The 15,392-nt window shown below is 47.3% G+C and overlaps 1 pseudogene; it reads left to right on the forward strand.

Annotated features, from left to right (window-relative positions):
• The first annotated feature begins 2,132 nt into the window (after positions 1–2,132).
• LOC137560772 (protein SEC13 homolog) lies at positions 2,133–13,387 on the forward strand (annotated as a pseudogene).
• Positions 13,388–15,392: the final 2,005 nt, after the last annotated feature.

Raw genomic sequence — 15,392 nt, forward strand, 5'->3', positions numbered from 1 at the left:
ACTTACATGACTTCCAGTCTGACACAGATCGCCCCAGGAGCCGCGCGGTACCATAAGTTTGGAAGCGCGTTAGATAGGGCACTTCCGGCGCAGCATACCGCAGCTTGGGGAGTGTGAACTCCCCAATATACTTTCATTGCCCAGGGGCGTGGTGTGGTAAATTTACCGCACTGTAACGCTCCAGTGTGAAAGGGCCCTCAAGGTTTAGATTTACAAAAGGCTAATGCAGTACTAAATCACATTGAGGTTGATTCACTAAGCTGTGCTGCTTCAGCAGTGCAGCTTAATGACAGCAGCGAGTGTTATAATTCCCTGTGCACACTATGCAGCCATTGCGTGCGCTGTTAAATTATGCTGGGCTCAGTTTAAGGAGTGCTTTGTTATACTTAACGAGCACTCCACTGAACCCGCCCGCGGGGTCCAGTGGCTTCAAAGTGCGATATTTTTGCACTTTGATTGGCCCTGTAGGCTGCTTGTCACTTAAAGAGACACTGAAGCAAGACTAAATCTCGCTTCAGCTCTGGTATATAGCAGGGGCATGTGTGCCCCTGCTAAAACGCCGCTATCCCGCGGCTTAACGGGGGTCCCTTCACCCCCAACCCACCCCCCGCAAAAGTTGGTCGCAGACTTGGTCTCTACATTTCTCTTCCTGGAGGCAGGGCTAACGGCTGCAGCCCTGCCTCCCAGCGTGTCTATCAGACGCGCATCGCCGCCTCTCCCCCGCCCCTCTCAGTGAAGGAAGACTGAGAGGGGCGGGGGAGAGGCGGAGATATGCGTCTGACAGACGCGCGTGGGGCAGGGCTGCGGCGGTTAGCCCTGCCCCAATGCGGAAACGCTCCCCCGCATTACGGAGGGGATTTGGGGGGACAGGGACCCCCGTTAAGGCACGGGATAGCGGCGTTTTAGCAGGGGCACACATGCCCCTGCTATATATGAGGTCTGAAGCGAGATCTGTTCTCGCTGCAGACTCTCTTTAATAGTCAAGCTATTGGGCCAATCAAAGTGCAGGAATATCGTACTTTTAAGGCAATGGAGCTGCCGGGCTCTGGGCGGGTTCAGTGGAGTGTTTAAACTATCTGAGCTATCTTTAAACTATCTGAGCCCAGTGTAATTTAACAGTGCATGCTATGGCTGCATAGCGTGCACAGGGGATTATAACACTCGCTGCTGTAGCAGCAAAGCTTAGTTAATCAACCTCATTGTTAGGGCTGCTCAAATCCGAATCCGGTGAGATACCCGGATAGTTGCTATCCGGATATCTCCCAGTAAGCCTGTCCGGGGTGGGCGGGGGGCTTCAAGCTTACCTGTCTGACGTCTTCTTCGTCCGTCCCTGGCACCTCCCACGATGCGTTCCACGCGGCGGTCACGTAACTACAAACACTTCCTCCTTCCGGGGTGAAGGAGGAAGTGTTTGTAGTCACGTGATGCACGTGGGACGCATCGTGGAAGGGGCCAAGGACGGTTGAAGAAGACATCAAACAGGTAAGCTTGACCCCCCGCCCACCCTGCACAGGTTTACTGGGAGATATCCGGATAGCAACTATCCGGGTATCTCCCGGATTCGGATTTGAGCAGCCCTACTCAATGGGCTTAAATTCACTAAAGCGTGCTAACAGTTAGCACGCTGGTGAAAAGCCCATTATCACGCCTAAACACAGTTTAGGCGTGATAAAATAAACTCTGTGCACATTAAACCCTATGCGACTTTCCATGTGCACCGGACTTTGCGCGCCACTTTATTCCTCAAAACGGTGCTAACCTACTTAGTGCAATGGTTATTACGCCCAAAAGTCTTTAGGAATGCTAAGTAGGTTAGCACCGCTTTGTGAATCAAGCCCATTGTGTTAAAATCCTACCTTAAATAATTACACCAAAAACGTTTGGACCTTTCATCCTGGGCACTTTGGAAGCTGGACAAGTGCTTTTCATTTAATGTAGTGTTACAGTTTAATCTTATCACATGTATATGATTTCATATCAGCCTACCATCCATCCTATCATTTCCTAGCTGCAGAGGGTCCTCCTGGAAGGCCATCTCACAGATTTGCTTGTTCTTTTCAGGCATGAGGGGCCGGTGTGGCAGGTAGCCTGGGCTCACCCAATGTATGGAAACATCTTGGCCTCCTGCTCCTATGACAGAAAAGTCGTCATCTGGAAAGAGGAAAACGGCACTTGGGAGAAGATGTACAAGTACACCGGCCATGACTCCTCAGGTAACATCCTGCTGACAAGGAGAGCCTTATGACTTGTCGTTCCATATCAGCTGGAGAGGGACATTAGTGGTAGGAAATTCTGATCTAATCATGAAGTAGTGGTAATGTCTGGAGATGTCATCTGTGGGGCTGGAGCAGTGGGCATTTTTTTGTTTAAAGTGAATCTCCAGACTAAAAATCTACTCAGCAGCACTGAAAAGGTTTGGTGTTTGCTTAACAGTTTCACAGCATCAGAACTTAGTTTTTCTTACCAAAGCCTAATTTTTAGCTGCACAGAAGCTAAGTGGCGCCCCATCAAAGAAAACTGCCTGGGCATTTTTCCCCTGATGCTGTGCAAAGCATGATGGGATTTCTGATGTTTTTGTTCTCGTTGCCTGGCAACTGGGAGGGGTGATCTGGACACAGGACAGTTGGAACTGTGTCTCATGCTCCCTGTCACCTCCTTTCGACCAAAGAGATGGCTGCCCCCATGAAATCGCAAACATTTGCCTGTTCTTTAAAAACAAGGTGGGTAAGAGATTATATTACCTATCTATTTTAATTAACATAACTAATGTAACTTAATGACAGTATGTTTGTTTAGGCTGAAGTTCCTCTTTAATATGAAAAGCATCTTTGTCAGGAATGAAGTCGCAGTAACTTTCTTGAAGCAAGAGTGTTGCAAGTACACCCTCAGCATTTTGTCCTCCCCTTCAGCATTTTGTCCTACCCGTCATGCAAATATGCCTGGGAAATCCTGCTCATGCTCTGTGCAGATTATGGGCTGGACTGATGACATTATAAGAGCCAGGTTTTGGTACAGCACTTGGAAAAGAAGTGAGCAACAGAGCAAAGTGATTATAAAGATAAGAAATCTGAGATGGCATGCTATAAGGGTCACTGCTGCAGAAATCGGGCTGAATCCGCAGTTTCCCCGCAAGCAAATTGCGCGGCGAAACTCTGCCATGGGGATAATGCTGCAATCGATTCAGACGACATTGCAGCATTTTTTCATGCGGGAGGCAGCGAATCCCATAGCCGTGCATGGCACGGCTTCTGGGATTCATCTGCCTACTTGCAGATTTGTGCTGTGTGCTGGCTGACCGCTAATTGGTCAGCGGTTTCAGCATACAAAAGGGTTGTATAGGATTGGTCGCCCCCCTTCCTCTGAGGTGCATTGTTATTTGTTGCGGTGTGGATACTTTCGCACACGTCAGTGCTCTTTCCTGTTTGGCTGTGCGCTGCGTACGCTGGCCACTGATTGGTTGGCGGCAACTACTATTAGCTACTGACAGCGGAGATGTCTTCTGCCTATGTCAGCACTTAGTGAGGGGAGGCGCTTTGTGCCAGCTGATTGGTCGGCGGCCCAGGCACATGTTCATAGTACGGCGGTATAAGATGCCTTTGAGGGTGATACAGTGAGCATATGGACAGTAAGTATACAGCGCTGTGAGACATAGTAGTGCCTAGGTTGTTTTTGTTTCAAGCTAGGCATGAGATTAAACATTGGGCAACGTGTGAATTTTGGAGGGGGCGGGGTTTACCCGTCCTATGCAGTTCCCCATCAGGTCCTCTTATGACCTGGCGCCTGTTGATTGGATGGATGATGTGCTGCACCATATTGGTCTATGATGGATATATAAGTGAGTTGGATGGACACTCTTTTATTGCAGTTTTATAAACTTAACAAAGAGCTTGATTGCTCGAAACAGCGGCCTGTCATTGTATTTGCTGATTTTTATCTGATGTGATCAATAAAGAAGCTTTAATTACATCGGTGGTACCTGCACGATTTGGTTCCTGCATCTAACAGCTCCGGTGGTGTGGAATGCTGTTTGCTTGGGCGCACCTTCTCCTTTGTATGGGTGCTGCCCCCCCCCCCCCCCCCTTTCACTGTATCCTAGAGAAACCAAAGAATGATTACTTATTTAGCCTCAACTAAACATTGAAATATCAGTTTTGGTTTTGCCCACCCTAACTGGGTAGTCTGTGAGGTCAGACATTCTCAGATGACTTTGCATGTCTTATTATCAATAAAGATCAGTTCCAGTTGTGGATAGTAAATCCATGCAATATAATGGTCATAGTGGGGTTCTCTTGCAGCTTGTCTCCTATGCAGTGAACTCCATGGGCTCGATTCACAAAGCGGTGCTAACCCAGTTAGAGACTTTAGGCATGATAACCATTGCACCACGCTGGTGAAAAGCCAGTTTAGGTGTGATAAGTTTAGGTGTGATAAGTTTAGGTGTGATAAGTTTAGGCATGCTAAGTTTAGATAAGTGTAGATAGCATGCAAAGTCCCGCACGCATAGCAGCGCCATTAAACTCTATGCGAAGTGCACCAGACTTTGCTAGCGCAAAACTTTTGATCAGCTGTGCACTGCGGTGCTAACGCAGTTGGTGCTTAAACTTATCATGCCTAAACTTATCACACCTAAACTTATCATGCCTAAACTTATCACACCTAAACTTATCATGCTTAAAGTGAGTTTAGGTGTGATAAAGGGCTTTTCACCACGGTGCTAACTGTTAGCACCGCTTTGTGAATCAGGCCCCATGTGTTGGGCCCCACACGACTTCGGGTTAAAGCTGGCCTGCGGAAGTTCAGACGGCGCCATTTCTCTACTCACCTATACAGGGGACAGCCCATGGGATGTCAAGAAGATCAGCAATGTGCATATGGTGAGGGCTACGCACATTGGGCCTGATTCACAAAGCGATGCTAACAGTTAGCACGCTGGTGAAAAGCCCTTTATCACGCCTAAACTCAGTTTAGGTGTGATAAGTTTAGGTGTGATAAGTTTAGGCGTGATAAGTTTAAGCACCAACTGGGTTAGCACCGCAGTGCACAGCTGATCAAAAGTTTTGCGCCCATAGGGCTCGATTCACAAAGCGGTGCTAACCCAGTTAGAGACTTTAGGCGTGATAACCATTGCACCATGCTGGTGAAAAGCCAGTCTAAGGGCTCGATTCACAAAGCGGTGCTAACCCAGTTAGAGACTTTAGGCATGATAACCATTGCACCACTCTGGTGAAAAGCCAGTTTAGGTGTGATAAGTTTAGGCATGATAAGTTTAGGTGTGATAAGTTTAGGCATGCTAAGTTTAGATAAGTTTAGATCGCTTGCAAAGTCCCGCACGCAAAGCAGCGCAATTAAACTTTGTACGAAGTGCACCAGTCTTTGCTAGCGTAAAACTTTTGATCAGCTGTGCACTGCGGTGCTAACGCAGTTGGCGCTTAAACTTATCACACCTAAACTTATCACACCTAAACTTATCATGCCTAAACTTATCACACCTAAACTTATCACACCTAAACTTATCATGCCTAAACTGAGTTTAGGCATGATAAAGGGCTTTTCACCAGGGTGCTAACTGTTAGCACCGCTTTGTGAATCAGGCCCCAGGTGTGATAAGTTTAGGCGTGATAAGTTTAGGCATGATAAGTTTAGGCATGATAAGTTTAGATAAGTTTAGATCATGCGCAAAGTCCTGCACGCAAAGCAGCGCCATTAAATTTTATGCAAAGTGCACCAGACTTTGCTAGCGCAAAACTTTTGATCAGCTGTGCACTGCGGTGCTAACGCAGTTGGTGCTTAAACTTATCATGCCTAAACTTATCACACCTAAACTTATCATGCCTAAACTTATCACACCTAAACTTATCACACCTAAACTTATCATGCCTAAACTGAGTTTAGGCGTGATAAAGGGCTTTTCACAAGGGTGCTAACTGTTAGCACCGCTTTGTGAATCAGGCCCAAGGCGTGATAAAGGGCTTTTCACCAGGGTGCTAACTGTTAGCACCGCTTTGTGAATCAGGGCCATTGTGTTTACACTGTAAAGGTGGCCATACACTGATAGATTTGCAGCAAGTTCGACCATCAGATTTCTGTCAGATGCCTGTTAAGTCGAATCTGACAGGAATCTATCTGATGTGTGCCACACACTAGGAACATATTTCCAATAGATTTCAGGATGAAATCTATTGAAAATCGATCTAAATGCATTATTGGACCATTAGATCCAATGCAACCCTATGGGCCGTTGATCAGGATTCACTGGTTTCCGCAATAGCGCATCCGCATTTGCAATTGTGTTTTCCGCATGTGATTTTTCACGTTTGTCCTGTGTTTTTTTTTAATGCGTTGGAATACTTTGTAATTACCGAGGCATGGATTGTGCAGGTAAAAGAGAGCTTTCTTTTTGCGGGGGAAAAAAAGCAAAACCCGAATAAACGCTAACAATGTACATTTCCCAATTGCAGCAGTGCACGTTTGGCCCCCAGATGACACTGTATATTCAGTCTTGTTTTATATTCAGGTCACTGTCAGCACACCCTGTTAGCACGTACTGACAGCAGGGCGAGTAAGCTGCAGTGGCGGGAGATCGGCACAATCGGCGGTAGTGTGCAGCGGGCTAATTGAAATGTACTCCCTGGCAGGGATAACAGGTCCCAAACAGGGCATAGATTTCAAATAGCGTGGTCTGGAAGTGGTTAAAGCAATACTGAAGCGAAACTAAAAAAAAGTTAGATATTCACCTATGTAGAGGGATGGCTCTGAATCCCATAGAGCCTTCCCAGTCCTCTCCATGCCATTGTTTCAGCGCCGTGCCTCCATTGAGATCCCAGAGCCTTTGGGACTCCTTAGAAGGCTTTGGAAACACTTGCCTCTCTGAGTGGTTCTGAGAACAGGTGCAGCTGTGAGCCTGGACTAGCACCTTGTAATACAGAACAGCTAGTCTTCGGAAGTACTCGGTGACACCATTTGAACAGCGGTAGACCAGGGGCATGGGGTGAGGATCTAGAAGGTATCTATCTTTATTTCAATATTACTTTGAGCCTTACTATTTCAACCAAGAGGCAGCCAGGCTGCATCTGAATGACATCCAGCCCAGAGCCTTTTATAGGCTAATGGAGGATGTTAGCTTCCAAAACAGTTTTTTAGCATGCAAACAAATGCGGCCTGGCTTTACGAAGCACTGCCATTTCTCCCTGCTCTATACAAAATGTAAGTTCTACTTACTAGCTGCTAGCTGCTGCCAGGTTATACTATGTTTGCATGACATTTCCCTTTAATTAGAGATTAGGGTAGTTAATGCATATTCTAGCATCTGTTTTGGATGCAATGGGAGCAGTCTGCCTATTAGAGGCTCTGCCCACATATGCTGGTACTTATTCATATGTGCTGTCATGCCTCTGTGTTGTCTTCACTTCAGAATTGCTTTAAAGAAAAAAAGAGCCCCTGGGGGGTACTTACCTCGGAGGGGGAAGCCCATGGATACTAATAAGGCTTCCCTCGTCATCCTCAGCACTTCCAATCCAACACTGGCTCCCTGGAAAGTTGTTGCCAGATTGTGAACTAGCGGCTTCCATCACTGGTTTCCCGAACAGGCGCAGTAGCTGCTTGCCATTTGAGCTCTGGTGGAAATAGCCGAGCCTAATCAGGTCTACTCCACTGCACAGATGCTTGGCTATTTCTGCCGCGCCCAATTGGCAAGCTTGCATGAGGCTCAATGATGTCAATACTGTGGTGGCCGTTTCTGTGGGGAAGCCAGTGCTGGATTGAGGCTGCTGAGAAGGACAGGGAAGCCTTATAGGATCCAGAGGCTTGCCCCTCCCGAGGTAAGTACCCCCAAAGGGCAGTTGTGTATACAGGTTTACTTTAAGCTTATTAGTGTGAGGTTCTCTGCATGTTGTTTCTGGCCTTTGCTGTGCTGGCTCTACCAAGCTGATGGTAAATAATTCTGCTTTTGTCCCTCCATAGATCAGGTTTAATGCTGTGAGTTGGGCCCCTTCAGTGGTGCCTGCAGTTTGGTGGATCAGCGGCCATCTGGACAGAGGCCAAATTACATCAACAGATTTGTGTCTGGTGGCTGTGACAACCTGGTAAAGATCTGGAGGTAAGTTGGAGCTCTCCTGACAGGGCAGTGGTGGAGAGGAGGCACCTCTTTGTAAATGAGGAAAGTGTTCAGCACTCTCTCCTTTTATTCAGGGATGGTCAGTGGAAGGAAGACCAGAAGCTAAAGGCACACAGTGATTGGGCGAGAGATGTGGCCTGGGCTCCCTCTATTGGTCTCCCTACTTGCACTATAGCCTGCTGCTCTCAGGTAAACATGAAGAGGAGTTTTCTATTCCATATATCTGCGGTAATCCAGCTCTGTTGTAACAAACCATTGTTGGGTCTGTCTTACAGGACGGCAGAGTTTACATCTGGACATGCGTGCCATGAGCAGCTGGACACCAAAACTACTGCATAAATTCAATGATGTGGTGTGGCACGTGAGCTGGTCCATCACCGCCAACATCCAGGCTGTGTCCAGGGTAGATAACAAGATGCGTAGCCATGTCCGTGCTCACCTGCCCTTGTGAATACAAAGAAGAGCATTTGTGGCCCGTGGAAGTCAGAGCTGGTGCAGTGTGAATAGCGGTAAAGGGGAGGGGTTTTGCAGCTTTCTGGGCTCCTGTTGTGGAGATTTCCTCTGACTTTCCAACTCCAGAACGATTTTGTTTAATTGTTGGATATTGTAGAAATATATATGTATAGCTTCTATGACCTTGCTGAGGTTGTCTTTGTCTCTATCTAGGAGAATTTCCCTAATTTTTTCATAAAGATGAACTTGAATTTTTAATATATCTGTTACGGCCAGAACCCAAAGTCTGGCCACTTCGGGTTCTGGCCGGTCAAAACGCGAAGTGGCTGTTCACCTGCAGCCAATGTTAGAAATGAAGTTTCGCAAATGCATTAATATCCCGGCGGCGTTAAATGAATGAATTCCCCGGCGGCATTATGTGACCGGATGAAGCCGCAGACCTAATGGAGCCACCTCTTCGGCTCTGCCTCCTCTCCTCCCCCTGCCCCTCTCTTATGCAGCTTTGGCAGCCGGGGACATGCGTGTCCCTCAGAGTTGTTCGTAGCAGCAGGGAATCCTGCCTTTTGTTCCTCTGCAGAGTGGCTGCTGGCAGAAGCGATGTCTGCAGCCTTCCCGCTCTGCTTCCCTGCTGGGGGATCCTGGGGGACACGCGTGGTCCCCGGCTGCCACAGCTGCATAGGAGAGGGGCAGGGGGAGGAGAGGAGGCACAGCCGAAGAGACGGCTTCATCCGGTCACATAATGCCGCCGGCAATTCATTCATTTAACGCCGCCGGGATATGAATTCATTTGGGAAACTTTTCATTTCTACCATTGGCCGCAGGTGCCCGGCCACTTCGCATTTTGACCGGCCTGAACCCGAAGTAGCCAGACTTCGGGTTCTGGCCGTAACATATCCAAAAAGTACAAAAAATTGATTCACAAATCTTCAAAAGAAGTTGATCTTAGGGCTGGTGCACACCAGAGCGGTTCTGGAACGTTTTTAAAAACGCTAGCTGATTGAAAACTGCTTGGGTAATGTATTTCAATGGGATGGTGCACACCAGAGCGGTTCGTTTTTCCTACAAACGCAAACTCGGGGGCTGCAGCATTTTTTAGATTTCTGAGGCGTTTCTGCCTCAATGTTAAAGTATAGGAAAGTGGAAAACTGATCTGAAAAACGCTAGATCAGAGCGGTTTTCCAGGCCTTTTTTGTTACAGAAGCTGTTCAGTAACAGCTTTACTGTAAAAATATATGGAATCTGCTATACAAAAACGCTCCAAAAACCGCTAGGCATGTTTATAAAATCTCTCTAAACATGCTTTGAAAATCTGCTTCAAAAACCTCTAGCGTTTTGCGGATCTGCTAGAGGTTTTTGGTGTGCACTGGCCCTTAAAGTGGTTCTCTGGTATGTTTAAAAAAGCTAAAACTGACACTTACCTGGGGCTTCTATCGGCCCCCTGTAGCTGTAATGTCCTGTGCCCTCCTCCTCTGGTGCTCCGTTCCACGCTGCCGGTAACTTGCTAATTATTCGTCTAACTAGACAAATAGAACTGCGGCTGTGCGGCCGTGTCCGCGCTCGTTATCGGGAGCTTACTGCGCAGGGGCAGTACAAGAAAATTTCTACTGTGTCTGCACAGTAAGCTTCCAATGACGTGCATGCTCGCTCCTGCGCGCGGGAGCGCAGACACGCAGCCGCAGTTCTATTCGTCTGGTTAGATGAATAATTAGCAGGTTACCGGCGGCGGGGAATAAAGCATCGGAGAAGGATGGCACGGGACATTACAGCTGCAGGGGGCCAATAGAAGCCCCACTTAAGTGTCAGTTTTAGCTTTTTTTTAAACATACCAGAGAACCCTTTAAGACACGCCAACACATAAAAAGGTGCAATATCAAAACCGTTAGATCAATTATTTTTAAAAGATGACGTTGACTTGTTTCAGGTAGACCCTTCTTCAGGCCTTCACAAACAATTGTACATCTGCACTATACACACAGCATAAGATGGAAAACCATCTGGACCAAAACTAAGCCAGGAATATCCACCTGCAATGTGAATAGGGCAACAAATGGAGCAGCATCTGGACAACAACCAAGCCAGGAATCACCACTTCCAAATATAGAAAAACACCACACACAGGCTGAACCGACCAAGGGAGAGTCCACAACAAGTTGATGTTGTCGTCTTATAAAAACAATTAATCTTACTGTTTTGATATTGCACTTTTTTATGGGATGTCGTGTCTTAAGATGAATTTCTTTTGAAGATTTGTGAATCAATTTTTTGCACATATTAAAAATTCAAGCTCATCTTTATGAAAAAAATGATTTGCTATGTACTTATCTTTGTCTGTATACTGGTGAGTAACTGGTGTAGTGGCGCGCCGCTAAAAGGATACGCTTTTTTCTGGTCTCCTAATTTACATAAATACAGTGAAAAGTTGTATGACACCGACGCTGTCTGAGACCGCGGACTGCTGCTCAGGAGAACTGTCGTGCAGGAAGTGGTTGGTGCAGAAGCTGCTGAGCAGGTACTTTAAAGGGAATCTGAAGTGAGAGGGATATGGAGGCTTCCATATTTATTTCCATTTAAACAATACCAGTTGCCTGACTGTCCTGATTTTACTATCTGCAGTAGGGTCTGAGTCACACACCTAAAACAAGCATCCAGCTAATCTTGTCAGGTTTTTGTCAGAAACATCTGATCTGTACTGGTATTGGGCTCTGCCTCTGACACGGCAGACCAAGGTTCAAATCCAAGCGCTTCCCTTTCAGTAAGCCAGCACCTATTAAAGGGAACCTAAACTGAGAAGGATATGGATTTTTCCTTTTAAAATAATACCAGTTGACTGACTCTCCTGCTGATCCTATGTCTCTAATACTTTAGCCACAGCCCCTGAACAAGCATGCAGATCAGGCGCTCTGACTGAAGTCAGACTGGATTAGCTGCATGCTTGTTTCAGGTGTGAGATCCAGATACTACTGCAGCAAATTGATCAGCAGGAGAGTCAGGCAACTGGTATTGTTTAAAAGGAAACATCCATATCCCTCTTAGTTTAGGTTCCCTTTAAGTAGGAGACTTTGGGAAAGATTCCCTAACACTGCTACTGCCTATAGAGTGCACACTAGTGGCTGCAGCTCTGGCCCTTTGAGTCCGCCAGGAGAAAAGCGCAATATAAATGTTATTTGTCTTGTCTTCTTCAGGGTCTATGGCTTAAAGTATCGGAGGAAGAGTATTAGCAGGACAGCCAGGCAATTTGCACTGTTAAATTAAATAAATATGTCAACCTCCATATCCCACATACTTCAGATTCCTTTTAACGTAACCCCTCCCCATCTAGTAGGCTGAATAGCAGGGCTGTGGAGTTGAGGAGTCAGAGCAATTTTTGGGTACCTGGAGTAAGAGACGGTGGTTTCATAAACTGAGGAGTCAGATGTTTTTTGTACTAACTCCACAGCTCTGGTAAGTATAAGACAATAGTATATAGTATACTGTAAGTATAAGACTAAGGAGTCGGAGCAATTTTGGGTACCTGAAAGTCAGTCAGTGGTTTCATAAACTGAGGAGTCGGATAATTTTTGTACCAATTCCACAGCCCTGCAGAATAGTATACAGGCAGGTAATTCCAGTGCAGCCCTGTGCAGGGACTTGGGAGGTTGCGTGAACCTGTGCAGGGACTTGGGAGGTCGCATGTGCCCGTGCAGGGACTCGGGAGGTCATGTGCACCCGTGGAAGGACTTGGGAGGTCGCCTGCGCCAGTGCAGGGACTTGGGAGGTCGCGTACGCCCGTGCAAGGTCTTGGGAGGTCGCGTGCACCCGTGCAGGGACTTGGGAGGTTGCGTGCGCCCGTGCAGGGACTTGGGAGGTTGCGTGCGCCCCTGCAGGGACTTGGGAGGTTGTATGCACCTGTGCAGGGACTTGGGAGGTTGTGTGCACCCGTGCCGGGACTTGGGAGGTCGTGTGCGCCCGTGCAGGGACTTGGGAGGTCGCGTGCACCCATGCAGGGACTTGGGAGGTCGTGTGCGCCCGTGCAGGGACTTGGGAGGTCGCGTGCGCCCGTGCAGGGACTTGGGAGGTCGTGTGCGCCCGTGCAGGGACTTGGGAGGTCGCGTGCACCCATGCAGGGACTTGGGAGGTCGTGTGCGCCCGTGCAGGGACTTGGGAGGTCGTGTGCGCCCGTGCAGGGACTTGGAAGGTCGTGTGCGCCCGTGCAGGGACTTGGGAGGTCGTGTGCGCCGGTGCAGGGACTTGGGAGGTCGTGTGCGCCAGTGCAGGGACTTGGGAGGTCGTGTGCTTCCATGCAGGGACTGGGAGGTAGCGTGCGCCTGTGCAGGGACAAGGAGAACACATTTGAGAGTAGCAAATACAGCCACCTGCACTACATACAAAAGACTGGCCATAGTCTGGAAATCTTTCTCCAACTATATGCTTAATTGATATGTTTCTCCTCTGATTACAGGTGACCCTGTGATAGGAGTCTGTGGACGGCCAATGGGCTTGCATCAGTGATGTAAACAAAGGACAAGGCGCAGTGTCTGCAGTTACAGAAGGGCAGCAGAACGAGCAGTGACGTCTAGCCTTGATTGGACTAACAAAATTATTAATTTCTACTTCCTGTATGACAGACAACATCCTCACTAATTTATCAGAGAGAGGTGAAATCAAACTTGGACAATTTGCAGTTATTATAAATACCAACTCTGTAAACCGCAGCGCCCCCACCTGTGTGTGCGCGGGATCACGGGACTACACTATCTTGCTGCAGATTTTTTCTCAATATTTTATCAGATTGTTAGATGGTGCAGCACCCAGGGCAATTAAAAGATAATTGTTTATACAAAAGAGGCATTACTTATCTGAATATTTGGTCATGCTTCAGCTTGTAATTCTGTAAGAGCTGATGTGACCGCGTGAGGCAATGTTTTTCCTTTTCTCCACAGAGTATACATATTCAGGCAGTCATTCTCTGGCTCCTGTGTGAAGTGTTTTCCCTTCACTCTTGTGCAGGCAGCAGCAGTTTATCCTCCATCTCCACCATAGCGTTACAGCCTTTTGCACCAGGTATGACAACAGCAGGAAAAAGTAGGAAGGCTCTGTGTTTTCATTAAAGGACAACTATCAATAACCAAGTGTTCTAAAATTACAATGTACAAAGTATGTCTAAGTAGCTGCGTAAACATTAACATAAGAGGCAAAAGCTGTAATTCATTAGATTGTAGCTGCATTGGAATGATTTTTTAGCAAAGGGGAGTCTGTGCTTTATGAGAAAAGTGACAATACAGTCAGTGCTGGTCTCTGCATATTTCAGAAGGCTACAGCAAAATACTTTAGTATGAAAATCTTGCCTTGGTATTAGGTTACACACACAAAAGAGAATGTTTTTTATGCTGCAGATGGATACATTTCAGCCTGCTTGCTCTGCACATGTCAGTGTATCCTTAGACAGACAACCTTCAAAAGCCTGTGTTTTATCTCTCTGAATGAGCTATTCAGAGAGACAAAACTACAGCTGCAGTTTAGACCTGTCATCTGCTAAATATATAAAGTACATACAGGGTTAACATATGTAGGGAAAGGGATTTCCCCCTCCCCTCATCATTCACTGATCCAAGGCCCTGGTCCCAACACCACTCCATGAAAAGAATTTGATAACATTAAAGGAAGAGATGAGCATGGGTACAGATACAGCAGTATTTAGGAACACCTACACAAGCTATTCCCAGGCCAGTTTAAGAAAACATGTTAATCGATAGTTGTCCTTTAATGCCATAAAAGTGGTACGTCTTGGTGTGGACATGAGTGAGATTTTGTAGGAGATGCTTTATTTGTGTTTTGTGCAGGACCAAGTGTGTTTACAGTCTAGATCTGAGTACATTGTCATCCTGTGTATTGTCTCTCCCCAGATGTGCAGAGATGAGACCCAGTTGCTCTTGTATTATTGATGAGGTTCAGCAGGGTAATCCTGAAACTTGAGAGGTTCAGCCATATGCACATTAAGAGGAACTTTAACCCAGTATTGGCCACTAATAGCCAACCTGTGTCACCCCCACCCAGCATGCGCACACAATATACCACTAATAGGCAGCCTGTGTCACCCCCACCCAGCATGCGCACACAATATGCCACTAATAGGCAGCCTGTGTCACCCCCACTCAGCATGCGCACACAATATACCACTAATAGGCAGCCTGTGTCACCCCCACCCAGCATGTGCACACAATATGCCACTAATAGGCAGCCTGTGTCACCCCCACCCAGCATGTGCACACAATATGCCACTAATAAGCAGCCTGTGTCACCCCCACCCAGCATGTGCGCACAATATGCCACTAATAGGCAGCCTGTGTCACCCCCACCCAGCATGCGCACACAATAAGCCACTAATAGGCAGACTGTGTCACCCCCACCCAGCATGCGCGCACAATATGCCACTAATAGGCAGCCTGTGTCACCCCCACCCAGCATGCACACACAATATGCCACTAATAGGCAGCCTGTGTCACCCCCACCCAGCATGTGCACACAATATGCCACTAATAGGCAGCGTGTGTCACCCCCACCCAGCATGTGCACACAATAAGCCACTAATAGGCAGCCTGTGTCACCCCCCTCCCCAGCATGCGCACACAATAAGCCACTAAAAGGCAACCTGTGTCACCCCCACCCAGCATGCGCACACACAATATGCCACTAATAGGCAGCCTGTGTCACCCCCACCCAGCATGTGCGCACAATTGTCCTTTAATGCCATAAAAGTGGTACGTCTTGGTGTGGACATGAGTGAGATTTTGTAGGAGATGCTTTATTTGTGTTTTGTGCAGGACCAAGTGTGTTTACAGTCTAGATC

The sequence above is a fragment of the Hyperolius riggenbachi genome, chromosome 3 (genome assembly GCF_040937935.1).
Source record: "Hyperolius riggenbachi isolate aHypRig1 chromosome 3, aHypRig1.pri, whole genome shotgun sequence".
Taxonomy (NCBI): domain Eukaryota; kingdom Metazoa; phylum Chordata; class Amphibia; order Anura; family Hyperoliidae; genus Hyperolius; species Hyperolius riggenbachi.